This window comes from Salvelinus alpinus, chromosome 18 (genome assembly GCF_045679555.1).
Source record: "Salvelinus alpinus chromosome 18, SLU_Salpinus.1, whole genome shotgun sequence".
In the NCBI taxonomy this organism is placed as follows: domain Eukaryota; kingdom Metazoa; phylum Chordata; class Actinopteri; order Salmoniformes; family Salmonidae; genus Salvelinus; species Salvelinus alpinus.
The window spans coordinates 6,741,883-6,755,405 of NC_092103.1; the positions used below are offsets into that span (position 1 = coordinate 6,741,883).

The following is a 13,523-nucleotide window of genomic DNA, read 5'->3' on the forward strand; positions in this document are numbered from 1 at the left end:
CAAACCGAAACGTAGGCTAAACAAGGTCCATATTAACCAGCAGTTTAAACAAAACATGTTTCAAGCTATCACTGCGTCACACAATGGATTGCCATTGTGCTTCAGTACTTCAATGTGTCATTAGGGGAGTCCCTGCAGACCGATAGCAGGAAAAAGGAAGTGAACATAAAAGTAGGTCGACACGTAACGTATAGCTTCGGCCTAACTGTGACTATTTACACAGATTGCTAGACGTGCAACACTTCCTCTATTAGAATTTTTGCATTTCTCTAGAATGTTCAGCATGCACAGCTCCAATCACGTAGGTAGTAGCCCAGGCAGAGCTGACAATGACAAGCGAAGCAAAAGTAGCTGTGGTCAACTGATGTAGGCTACTAACTCTACAAATCACATGTGGTTGCTCGGTCTCACAATTGTCATGGGCTAAATTCATTTCTACAGCTGTTTGAACTCCTACAGGTGGAAGAAGTTAGTCACAGGTGCATTCCGTTTATAGTGCACTACTTTTTGACCAGAGCACTAAGGGGAATAGGGTCAGGGAGATTGACTTCGAAATTGGAAGTCTATCCATGTCCTGAGTACCTCGGGAAATGCCTTCAAAACCATCCACTAGGTGCAAAAGTGAACGTTATTACCATCAAGTACGCTTGGGTTTGCTAGGGTGTTGTGGACAGGGATGGTGTCCATAACATATCTGCATTAATAGTGGAATGATAGCGCTTCACAGTATTACTTGCCCACCAGTGTTGTGACTGGCTGTGACTCGCCTATTGATTTCTCCCGCCAGAGTGGCATCCGTAGTCAAAGCTGTTCTGACTTTGTGGCTGTGATATCTTGTGGAAATTGCTCTGTTATTTCCTGGTTGGTAAAATTCTACACTGTTCACTCAATTTAAGCTTGTGAGAAAACAAGCAATGAATAGTGTGTATACCATCTAAATCTCTGCAAAATATTTTCAATTTAAAAAAAAAAGTGTTTTATTTATTTACAGCCGTTTGAAGCTGGTGGACCAAACCTGAAAGTAAAAGGCTCAAGCTGCCATGTTAAGGGGAAATGGGATGCGGGGAAGATTCGTTTTGAATGCACTAGGCTGCATTCAAAACATATCTCTCTGTGAAACACTATCATTCCACTATTACTGCAGATATATTATGGCCATTTAATGAAATTACAAAAATTTAAAAAGCATCCCATGTCTAGCACCTTTAACAATTCGGAATGAGGGCTTGAACTAAACTTCGAAATTTGGAGAAATGGATCGATACAGAGAAGCAGGAGCAACCCAGGGTATCAAAAACACGTAGAAATTTGACGTTTGGAGCAGAGTAAGTGAGCGGAGCTGGAGAGGAGCGTGCCCAATTTGACTGGAGTGGGGAGCAAGATTCCCAAAGGCTGGAGCTTTGGCCTTCTCGCCTACTCCAATAGCGCTCCAGTGGTGCTCACTTCACAAGCTCAGGGCATGCCCAGTCCAGCATGAATTTGTAGTCAACTTGTGTGCTGCTTTAGCCCCTTGCTTTAGCTACTGCCATGGAGTTCGCCAAATATTTAAATAAAGAAATTGACAACACAGTTGCAAAATTAAGGCGACTTACAAAGATGAGGACAAAGAGCAATGGAGGGAATGCGTGGATGTAGTGTCCACTACTAAATAATCATTTTGGAATCTGAAAAGACACATATCCCAAAAGCATGATGGTGTAGGATACTTACTACAAGCTAAAAGAAAGGAACGAGGTGGGTAGCTAATTAAGTGTCATTGTAGCAAAAGTATTAATAAACAAAAAATCTGATCTTACAAAAGTTTACATTTTTGTTAAATTATCTATACAATAGGCCATAATTGATTTTGGCCAAATAGACCTGGCATATTCCAACTTCCAAGGAGCTTTCAGTTTTAAAATGGGGTTATTCCTGCCTAAAAACCTTGAGGCCTACTTAGGACTCACTTCCCCCTATCTGAGATATCTACTGCAGCCCTCATCCTCCACATATAACACCCGTTCTGCTAGTCACATGCTGTTAAAGGTCCCCAAAGCACACACACATCTTTGGGTCGTTCATCTTTTCAGTTCGCTGCAGCTAGCGACTGGAACGAGCTGCAAGAAACACTCAAACTGGAGAGATCTCAATCTCTTCATTCAAAGACTCAATAATGGACACTCTTACTGACAGTTGTGGCTGTTTTGCATGATGTATTGTTCTCTCTACCTTCTTGCCCTTTGTGCCGTTGTCTGTGCCCAATAATGTTTGTACCATGTTGTGGTGCCACCATGTTATGTTGTGTTGTGTTGCTACCATGCTGTGTTGTCATGTGTTGCTGACTTGCTATTTTGTCGTCTTAGGTCTCTCTTTATGTAGTGTTGTGTTGTCTCCTGTCGTGTTGTGTTGTCTCCTGTCGTGTTGTGTGTTTAGTCCAATATTTTTATTTGATTTTTAAATCCCAGCCCGTCCCCGCAGGAGGCCTTTTGGTAGGCCGTCAATGTAAATAAGAATTTTTCTTAACTTTAATTTAACTAAACAAGTCAGTTAAATAAATACAAAAACAATCATATAAATAGAAGAAAAAAAAATGTGGCTCTGCAAGCAGAGAGAGGATATTCTCCACTGCTGGCCTGCTCTCCAGGGACAATAGCATGAGCCTGAAGCTACAGACTCTGGCCAAACTCATGTTTCAAAAAATGTATTCAAAGGCACTGTAGACTGAGCCTAATAAAAAAGTCATTTTTTAAGTAAGTCGCAGCCTATATGTGCAATTTATAGACTATAATGATTCAATACAACAAAATGTTGTTTAAATGCTGAGGGCCTCATGTCCCTGACTCCTTACCAACCTAGTCTGTCACACCCGCAAATGCTTCCCAATGTATTTCTTTGTAAGCTATAGCCTTGAAATAATATTGCCTAAATAATTCATTTTGGTTCCTTCTTAGGCTCCCTGTCTAGCTATAGAAATATTTACAGTGCTTTCGGAAAGTATTCAGTCTAGAGGTCGACCGATTAATCGGAATGGCCGATTAATTAGGGCCGATTTCAAGTTTTCATAACAATCGGAAATCGGTATCAGTTGTGTTGTGACAAGGTAGGGGTGGTATACAGAAGATAGCCCTATGTGGTAAAAGAACAAGTCCATATTATGGAAAGAACAGCTCAAATAAGCAAAAAGAAACGACAGTCCATCATTGCTGTAAGACATGAAGGTCAATCAATATGGAACATTTCAAGAACTTTGAAAGTTTCTTCAAGTGCAATTGCAAAAATCATCAAGCACTATGATGAAACTGGCTCTCATGAGGACCGCCACAAGAAAAGACCCAGAGTTACCTCTGCTGCTGAGGATAAGTTGATTAGAACTACCAGCCTTAGAAATTGCAGCCCAAATAAATTGTTCATAGTTCAAGTAACAGACATCGTAACATCAACTGTTTAGAGGAGACTGCGTGAATCAGGCATTCATGGTCAAATTGCTGCAAAGAAACCACTTAAAGGATATCAATAATAAATTAGAGACTTGCTTGGGCCAAGAAACACGAGCAATGGACATCAGATCGGTGGAAATCTGACCTTTGGTCTGATGAGTCCAAATTTGAGAGTTTTGGTTCCAACCGCCGTGTCTTTGTGAGACGCAGAGTAGGTGAACGGATTTACTCCGCATGTGTGGTTCCCACCGTGAAGCATGGAGGTGTTTTGCTGGTGACACTGATTTATTTAGAATTCAAGGCACACTTAACCAGCATGGCTACCACAGCATTTTGCAGTGATACACCCTCCCATCTGGTTTGCGCTTAGTGGGACTTGAGGGAAAAATTATGTATTGACCTTATTTGTTGGATATGTAACAATTATTTACTTAACAAAAAGTAAGATATTTCAGTCCTGCTAATGCTGAGTTTTATGGTGTCCACTCTAGCTTCCTGCAGCTAGTCTGGGTGTCGTGGACATGGGTTTTTACTAGAGATAGCTGGAGCTGGCAATTGATTGACCTGGTGATAAAACCTACAGATGGCATTCCAGTGACAGAATGTTGGGTGATTGTAACTGGGATACAGAGGAGTAGAACAATGCTTCATTGTCTCATATTCCTGGCATCTGGGGAACTAAGTAAAACACCATCCTACGTAGATAACCAAGGTGGCTGATGGGAAGGTTAGAAATGACTGACTAAGCGATCTTGGTATGAGCAATATAAAAACGGTGCATTGTCTGTAAAGGCTAGGCTCTCAGCCTAACAGTCAGAACAAGAGTGTAAGGGCTGACGGTCTCATTACTGCAATAATTAATCGATATTAAATAAAGATGATTGTTTGAAGAACTGACCAAGTCTCTCTCAGTACTGAATTTCCAAGACAGACTATCAATTGTTTTTCAACAGGACAATGACTCAAAGCACCTCCAGAGTGTGTAAGAAGTGATGGAGTGCTGCATCAGATGACCTGGCCTCCACAATCACCCGACCTCAACCCAAATGAGATGGTTTGGGATGAGTTGGACCGCAGAGTGAAGGAAAAGCAGCCATCAACTGCTCAGCATGTGGAAACTCCTTCAAGACTGTTGGAAAAGCATTCCAGACAATGCTGGTTGAGAGAATGCCAAGAGTGTACAAAGCTGTCATCAAGGAAACAGGTGGGTACTTTGAAGAAACCTAAAATATATTTTTATTTGTTTAACACTTTTTTGGTTACTAGATGATTCCATGTGTGTTATTTCATCGTTTTGATGTCTTCACTATTATTCTACAATGTAAAAAAAAATAAAAAAATAAAGAAAACCCCTTGAATGAGTAAGTGTGTCCAAACCTTTGACTGGTACTGTAAATATTCAGGCCCTTTACTCAGTACTTTGTTGAAGAACCTTTGGCAGCTATTACAGCCTTGAGTCTTCTTGGTATGACGCTACAAGCTTGGCACACCTGTATTTGGGGAGTTTCTCCCATTCTTCTCTGCAGATTCTCCCAAGCTCTTTCAGGTTGGATGGGGAGCTCTGGCTCTGGCTGGGCCACTCAAGGACATTCAGAGACTTGTCCCGAAGCCATTCCTGCGTTGTCTTGGTTGTGTGCTTAGGGTCATTATCCTGTTGGAAGGTGAACCTTGGCCCCAGTCTGAGATCCTGAGCGCTCTGGAGCAGTTTTTTGTCAAGGATGTCTATACTTGGCTCCATTCATGTGACTAGTCTCCCATCCCTGCCACTGAAAAACATCCCCACAGCATGATGCTACCACCACCATGCATCACCGTAGGGATGGTGCCTGGTTTCCTCCAGATGTGACACTTGGCATTCAGGCCAAAGAGTTCAATCTTGGTTTCATCAGACCAGAGAATCTTGTTGCTCACGGTCTGAGAGTCCTTTAGGTGCCATTTGGCAAACTCCAAGCGGGCTGTATTTTACTGAAGAGTGGCTTCCGTCTGGTCACTCCACCATAAAGGCCTGATTGGTGGAGTGCTGTCCTTCTGGAAGGTTCTCCCATCTCCACAGAGGAACTCTGGAGCTCTTTCAGAGTGATTTCTTACATTTAAGAATGATGGAGGACACCGTGTTCTTGGGACCTTCAATGCTGCAGAATTTGTTTGGTACCCTTCCCCAGATATTTTTTATTTTATTTATTTTTATTTATTTTATTTTACCGTTATTTTACCAGGTAAGTTGACTGAGAACACGTTCTCATTTGCAGCAACGACCTGGGGAATAGTTACAGGGGAGAGGAGGGGGATGAATGAGCCAATTATAAACTGGGGATTATTAGGTGACCATGATGGTTTGAGGGCCAGATTGGGAATTTAGCCAGGACACCGGGGTTAACACCCCTACTCTTACGATAAGTGCCATGGGATCTTTAATGACCTCAGAGAGTCAGGACACCCGTTTAACGTCCCATCCGAAAGACGGCACCCTACACAGGGTGAAGTCATATGTGCCTCGACACATCCTGTCTCTGAGTGCTACGGACAATTCCTTCGACCAAATGGCTTGTTTTTTTCTCTGACATGCACTGTGGGACCATATATAGACAGGTGTGTGCACCTTCCCAAATTATGTCCAATCAATTGAATTTACCGCAGGTGGACTCCAATCAAATTGTAGAAACATTTCAAGGATGATAAATGGAAACAGGATGCACCTGAGCTCAATTTCGAGTCCCATAGTAAAGGGTCTGAATTAGAGTTCGACCGATTATGATTTTTCACCGCCGATACCGATTATTGGAGGACCCAAAAAAAGCAGATACTGATTAATCGGCCGATTCTTAAAATGTTACTAATTTATTTGTAATAATGACAATTACAACAATACTGAATGAACACTTATTTTAACTTAATATAATACATCAATAAAATCAATTTAGCCTCAAATAAAATGAAACATGTTCAATTTGGTTTAAATAATGCAAAAACAAAGTGTTGGAGAAGAAATTAAAGTGCAATATGTGCCATGTAAAAAAGCTCATGTTTAAGTTCCTTGCTCAGAACATGAGAACATATGAAAGCTAGTGGTTCCTTTAAACATGAGTCTTCAATATTCCCAGGTAAGAAGTTTTAGGTTGTAGTTATTATAGGAATTATAGGACTATTTCTCTCTATACCATTTGAATTTCATATACCTTTGACTATTGGATGTTCTTATAGGCACTTTAGTATTGCCAGTGTAACAGTATAGCTTCCGTCTCTCTCCTCGCCCCTACCTGGGCTCGAACCAGGAACACATCGACAACAGCCACCCTCGAAGCATCGTTATCCATCGCTCCACAAAAGCTGAGGCCCTTGCAGAGCAAGGGGAACAACTACTTCAAGGTCTCAGAGCGAGTGACGTCTCTGATTGAAACGCTATTAGCACGCACCCCGCTAACTAGCTAGCCATTTCACATCGGTTACACCAGCCTAATCTCGGGAGTTGATAGGCTTGAAGTCATAAACAGCTCAATGCTTGAAGCAGTGCGAAGAGCTGCTGGCAAATGCACGAAAGTGCTGTTTGAATGAATGCTTACGAGCCTGCTGCTGCCTACCACCACTCAGTCAAACTGCTCTATCAAATATCAAATCATAGACTTAATTATAACATAACACACAGAAATACGAGCCTTAGGTCATTAATATGGTCAAATCCGGAAACTATCATTTCGAAAACAAAACGCTTATTATTTCAGTGAAATACGGAACCGTTCCATATTTTATCTAACGGGTGGCATCCATAAGTCAAAATATTCCTGTTAAATTGCACAAACTTTGATGTTATGTCATAATTACGTAATATTCTGGCAAATTAGTTCGCAACGAGCCAGGCGGCCCAAACTGCTGCATATACCCTGACTCTGTTGCACAGAACGCAAGAGAAGTGACACAATTTCCCTAGTTAAAAGAAATTCATGTTAGCAGGCAATATTAACTAAATATGCAGGTTTAAAAAGATATACTTGTGTATTGATTTTAAGAAAGGCGTTGATGTTTATGGTTAGGTACACATTGGTGCACCGACAGTGCTTTCTTCACGAATCCGCTAAATTAAATCACCCGTTTGGCGAAGTAGACTATGATTCAATGATAAATTAACAGGCACCGCATCGATTATATGCAACGCAGGCCAAGCTAGATAAACTAGTAATATCATCAACCATGTGTAGTTAACTAGTGATTATGTTAAGATTGATTGTTTTTTATAAGATACATTTAATGCTAGCTAGCACCTGACCTTGGCTCCTTGCTGCACAGGTAGTCAGCCTGCCACGCAGTCACCTCGTGGAGTGCAATGTAATCGGCCATGATCGGTGTCCAAAAATGCCGATTACCGATTGTTACGAAAACTTGAAAATCGGCCCTAATTAATCGGTCATTCCGATGAATCGGTCGACCTCTAGTCTGAATACTATTTTAGTTTTTTATTTGTAATAAATGAGCTACATTTTGCTTTGTCATTATGGGGTATTGTGTGTAGACTGAGGGGGGGGGAAATTATTGAATACATTTTAGAATAAGGCTGTAACGTAACAAAATGTGAAAAATGTCAAGGAGTCTGAATACTTTCTGAATGCACCGTATATGCTGTTTAATATGACATGTAGCCTCCTTAAAATGAGCACTTCTTACATTCACCTTCTCATGTTTATTAAAATACTTTTCATTCAAATCATATGGTTTGGTTTCAATACTTCAAAACCAAATGGTAGGTCCCGGTTGTCAAAAAAAATAGATGTTGGTTAAATTGTGATTTTAATGAATGGAGCAAATTTGCTATAAAAAGCTATAGTCCCCCCCCCCCCCCCCCTGTGAGCGCAGAGTGGTTGGAAAGGACGTGGAGCGGTGCATAAGCACTTATTGCCGACAGCTCAAATCCACTCACATACATACACTGGTTTGTAGAAAAGTGGATAAACATTTCATTCTGCAATGAGACAGAGCTTGTTGATAGGGTGCCATTTGGGACACAGACAGACTCGTTCCATGCTGATATCAATAAGCCTAGCTCAGTATTCTTTCAGCGGTCTCTGTTTTGCTGAAACTCAAAAAACACGCAGGGCTGGGGCACTCCCTAACAATCCCCTAAACCCTGCTCAGCCACCCCTCTAACTCTCTAGATTACACACACACACACCCTCACAGGCGCAACCACACACACAACTACGTACGTAACCCTGGTTTGTCCATGGTGTTACTGGCTTATCAGGGCTTTGGGGGAAGCTGGGGCGAACCACTATCACTGCAGCCAGACTGTATCCTGCAGGCTGTCCTGTACTGTCCACTCTGCCTTAATGTCACAAGGCTTGCTCCATCTACTCTACTGGGTCTGCAACTCCTAAAAACACTCCTGACCTCTCACTGACAATGCCAAAAGGGACATCATGCAGCTAGCATGAGGCATATTCACACTAGAGTTCTACAACAGTTCTACCAATGGACAGTGGAATTCATGAGCAGGATGTCTTTAGTCGCAAAACCTTGCGTAAAGCTACTGTGAGGATGCTGCTTACCCAACATTCAATTTTTGTGAACTCAGTGCAGTTGGCTTACATTTTTGTGCAGTGTGAACATTCCAAAGGAACTCAGACCGCTCAAAAGAGCCCCCCAAAGCGAACTGAGACCATCTCCTGAGGGGATCTGAGTTCGATTCGCTTGAAGTCTGTGGTCCAGTTACCTTTTTTAGGGCATTGTGAATACAAAGAGAAGAGTTATTTTGCTTATTTTTACCACAGAATTAATTTTAAAGAGGACTATGTGTGAAAACACACTTAGGGGGCTTTCACACCAAATTATTTTGGAGTGTTTTTTCCAAACTCTGGTGCGTTTACCCCCTTAGTTTGGTTCATTTGGAATGGTGTGAACACAATCCACACTCGGGAGAGCACTGAACAACGCACCTTGGTTAGCTCAAACAAGGGTGGTCTCGGCCCGATTCAATTCGTACCGTGGTGCGGTTCGCTGCAGGGGAGAACGCAGTCCGGAACAAACACAGCAAAAGAACCAGGGTAGCGCAGTATTATTGTTTGACCGTTCTGTGAGTATAGCGGCAAATTTAGGAGCACATGCTATGCAGATTAGGGGAGACGGGGGCTATCCAGGGGATATAGGCTACAGAATAGTAGGGATGTAACAGTACACATTTGTACCAAATATTGTTTCCCCAACTTTTTAAGAGAGCCGGTAGGTATATGGTTCCATTCAGGCACCAAGGTAATGTTAGTTTTATATTGGATATTTTTTTCTCGTCATTATCTATTGAACCAAGCATGCCATGACAATGAACATTTTATATTCTGAATGAAATGGAGAATTATCCACATTCAATATGAAACTAACTTTACCTTGGTACCTATCAGCTCTCTAAAAAGTTAGGTAAACAATACTCTGGATATTTTGTCTCAAATTTCGAGCACAGACAACCGGTAGAGAAGTTTAAATGTAATTTTATTCAACGTTCTGGTTTGTAAGGAACATTTACATGATTTTGCACACACGTCTCAGGCTGTATATACCAATTATTTGTGTATTACAGCCTGATTAAATCAGACTAGGTTCATTCTTGAATGAACTAGGGCAGGTGTTTTAAAACTGGGGTCCCGGGGTACTGCAGGGGGCCGTACTTTTTTTGGGGGGGAAAATATTTTGGGGGCAATTTTTTGTGTATTTTTTATTTTTATGAATATCGTTAGCTGGAAAACAATACCATTGTAGACACTATTTGTATTTCTCTTGCGTTCAGAAGGTAGGCAGAGGTAATTTCACAAGCCAATGCTAACTAGTCTTAGCGCAATGACTCAAACTACCCTTTTAATCTGGAGGAAATTACAGTCATTGGAGCTATTACTGGGTTTTTCTGTATAGAAAATTCTTCGACAGGCAGTCTAAGCAGTAATTTTTGGGATGGAAAAACAGTTTCGGTGTCACCTTAAATGAAGAAAACCAGATAGAAAACGATATACATTTTTAAATAATACCATAATAATAATAATAACAACAATCAAATAAAAGCTAGTCAGGGAGAATCAAAAAACAAAAAGGGCATTCAGGTCACATGCCCATTGATTTTGTTTGAGCAGAGGAACACAGCATTGGACCATTTTGATTTACAACAGCAAACTTTTCTTTATGGCGCCAAAATACACTGTACCTTTACCTTTATAGCTAATAGACTATGTTAAGAGTATACACTTCATAGACCACACAGTGGCGTTATAACTGCCACATTTTTCTCTCTTGGTCGGTTTGACTCCGAGTGATGAAATTTGGCACACATGCTCAAGGATGAGTCTAGCTAACCTGTAAAGTATGGTTGAGTTTGACCACATTGTGACGCTGTTGGACAGGACAAAACATTATTGCAAGCTCATTGGCCATATTGTTTCAGCTAGTCATGGAAAATATTGGGTTTTAAGATGTGCATCCAGATGATATATACAACATCGGTCCAGCGGTTCTGGAGAAGACGTTTAAAGTAGTCAACTTCAAATGGTCCAAAATACACCAAAAGCATATTATATTGCATGACCAGTTTGATTTTGAGTTCTGATATTTGGCAAGCGTTGTAAACTGTACAGAGGTTGCTTATCTTAGGCCAATGTATACTATTTGTCCTGATGGTGGCACAGTGGGCACTAGGGATGAGACAAACTGACAATTTGCTTAATGTTTAAACTACCATTTATTTTAACGGTTTTCAGTTAAAATTATAAGAAATCATACAATTCCATGTCAATTTACAATGCCCGATATTGGTGTTATACGTTTAACCGCTAGGGCCGGGCAGTTAAGTTATATCTACCACAACCCTCTACAGAGAGAATGCAGCTACAGTAACATGTCGATAGCAACAATTGATAAATTCTCAGGAAATAAAAGTGCATCAGGTCTGTACCATTTCATACCGTAGAATTATGCCCAGCCTTAAAAAAAAAGAAAAAGAGTATATTTTTCCCCTAACAATAAACGTCACTGATTGATGTGCTGCTGTGTTGGTTTTTTATGCAGTTTTTTTATGATATGGTAGCTAGATGTGTTTTATTTCTAATAAATGTCTTGGGAAATCACGGTATTTAACAAACTTTAAAGTAATTGTTTAAGATAGTCGTCTGCGCGCAGGCAGTAGACAAGCAGGCTGCCCGCAGCAGCTCGAGATTATTTCATTTACAGTTCTGATAGGCTTGTGATGGATTTTAGTCCAGTTTCAGAAACGGCAATCCTTTACAGACAAGTAAAATGTCCGTTCATATCACCGGAGGTTTCGAGTAAGCAATTTAAAAACCGTAGTGTAGCCTACCCTAACAGACAAACAAACATTCCGTAGCCGGGGCAACATTCCATTCCATCTGAAAAACGTAATCGATACAGGCTACCGGTAGCCTGTGATGAGGCACACAAAAAAGACTAACGTGCTAGTAAAACCGTGCGGCAGGTAGCCTAGTGGCGTTGGGCCAGTAACCGAAAGGTTTCTGGATCGAATACCAGAGCTGACAAGGTAAATATCTCTCGTTCTGCCCCTGAACAAGACAGTTAAACCACTGTTCCCCGGAAGGCCGTTATTGTAAATAAGAATTTGTTCTTGACTGACTTAAATAAAGGTAAATTCAAAAATAAAACAAATAAGACTGTCCCGAAGACATCTGTGCCAGCATATTCTACACGCAGAAGACTTGCAGGCAGAGACAGAGCGAGGGAGAGAGGCAGGAGCGTGCACATATATTTTGGTAATCTGCATCTAACAATGCCTTGCAATTTGAACTATTTTGAAGTTCGTCTCTGGTTTTATTTGAATTACACAACTTCCCTGGGCCTTTATAGCGTATAGGCTATATCACGGAAAACAGCATGATGGCTAAACTGGTCTGCTAAACGATTGACAGCATAACGTAATTTACCTGGACGTTGTCCGTTCTGAATGTTGTAGCTACCGGGAAGGAAATTATTCCGAATGACAGTTATGACTGTTGCAGAAGTCAAAACCATTAACGTTGCAGTCCGCGTGCTTCCCCATTAATTTCGTCTCCTTCGTGTCAGGTTCTTGTTTCCGATTCATTCTGGGTGCGAGATAACTCCGTGTAGAACGCTAGTTTGACATTTGACAGCAATCTAAATAGACTTCTAACAAACTTTTTTTTTTATCTTGCACGAGGTTTTCACTCTATAGCTGATAAATTAGCACGCAAACGTTGACATATTATAGTATATTACTCATGGCTGGACCGTGACAAAACCAAGCAAAGTGTAATTTCCAAAGATTCCATTCCTTTACAAGCCACTGTAGTCTGTAATACCGTCGGAGTGTGGGTAGGGAGAGAGAGAGAGAGACACACGACTTCTTCTATTATGTAATGGCAGTTCTCAAACGTTAAAGGTGCATGCCGCCACCTACTGTACTGGAGTGTGTGGTCAATCACAGTTTACAACATTAGCTCCACATTTTTAAATGCCCCCTTCAGAGAAAATGTTAGAGTCGATCTGAATTTCTGTCTGTGTCCATTTTGAAAGTGCTGAACTAATAATCCTACCTCGTTGCAGCTTGTTTGCTTGCACTTGCTTATAATTAGAGCTAAGTGTTAATGATATAAGAACAGACATTATGAATTTACTGAACATAAATGTAATAATGTTTGTGTATGGTTCAAAATTCAAAACTCATGTTGGAGTTCGTTACTATTAAAGGACAATGAGGTTCTTATCGACTTACACAAATCCACAAGGAGTGAGTAGACACCACATTTGTTTAAGAAAGTCAGCCGTATCAGCTATGTTTTTAAAAAGTCAGTAAATGGGGCTGAATGAACTGTTTCGCTGCCAGACGAGGCTCCGCTGATAGCCAGGTGTAGCGGTGGTAAGGATTCACTCCATGGTGCTGAAAGCAAAGCTCATCTGTCGAGACAGCTTTATGTAGGCCCTAACAGTTTGTGGGCACCGTTATAGTGCAATTGTTGAGTTTGTTCCACTAAGATTTACATGCTAAAATCGCCCCTGATACAGTGGTTTGGTATATGAAACTATAACCTAAAGTTAGTTATATGTAACTTTATAAATAATAATTCAGAAAGTATTCAGACATTTTGTTACATT

General features: G+C 40.9%; 1 protein-coding gene across 2 annotated transcripts in view; it reads right to left on the reverse strand.

Moving 5' to 3' along the window:
- LOC139543608 (tyrosine-protein kinase JAK2-like) overlaps positions 1–12,747 on the reverse strand; it is an 88,873-nt gene extending 76,126 nt beyond the window's left edge. For both annotated transcript variants that reach the window (XM_071349871.1, XM_071349870.1), the window contains exon 1: positions 12,335–12,747. The gene's annotated coding sequence lies outside the window, so the exon portion shown is untranslated. The remainder of the gene's footprint in view (positions 1–12,334) is intronic.
- Positions 12,748–13,523: the final 776 nt, after the last annotated feature.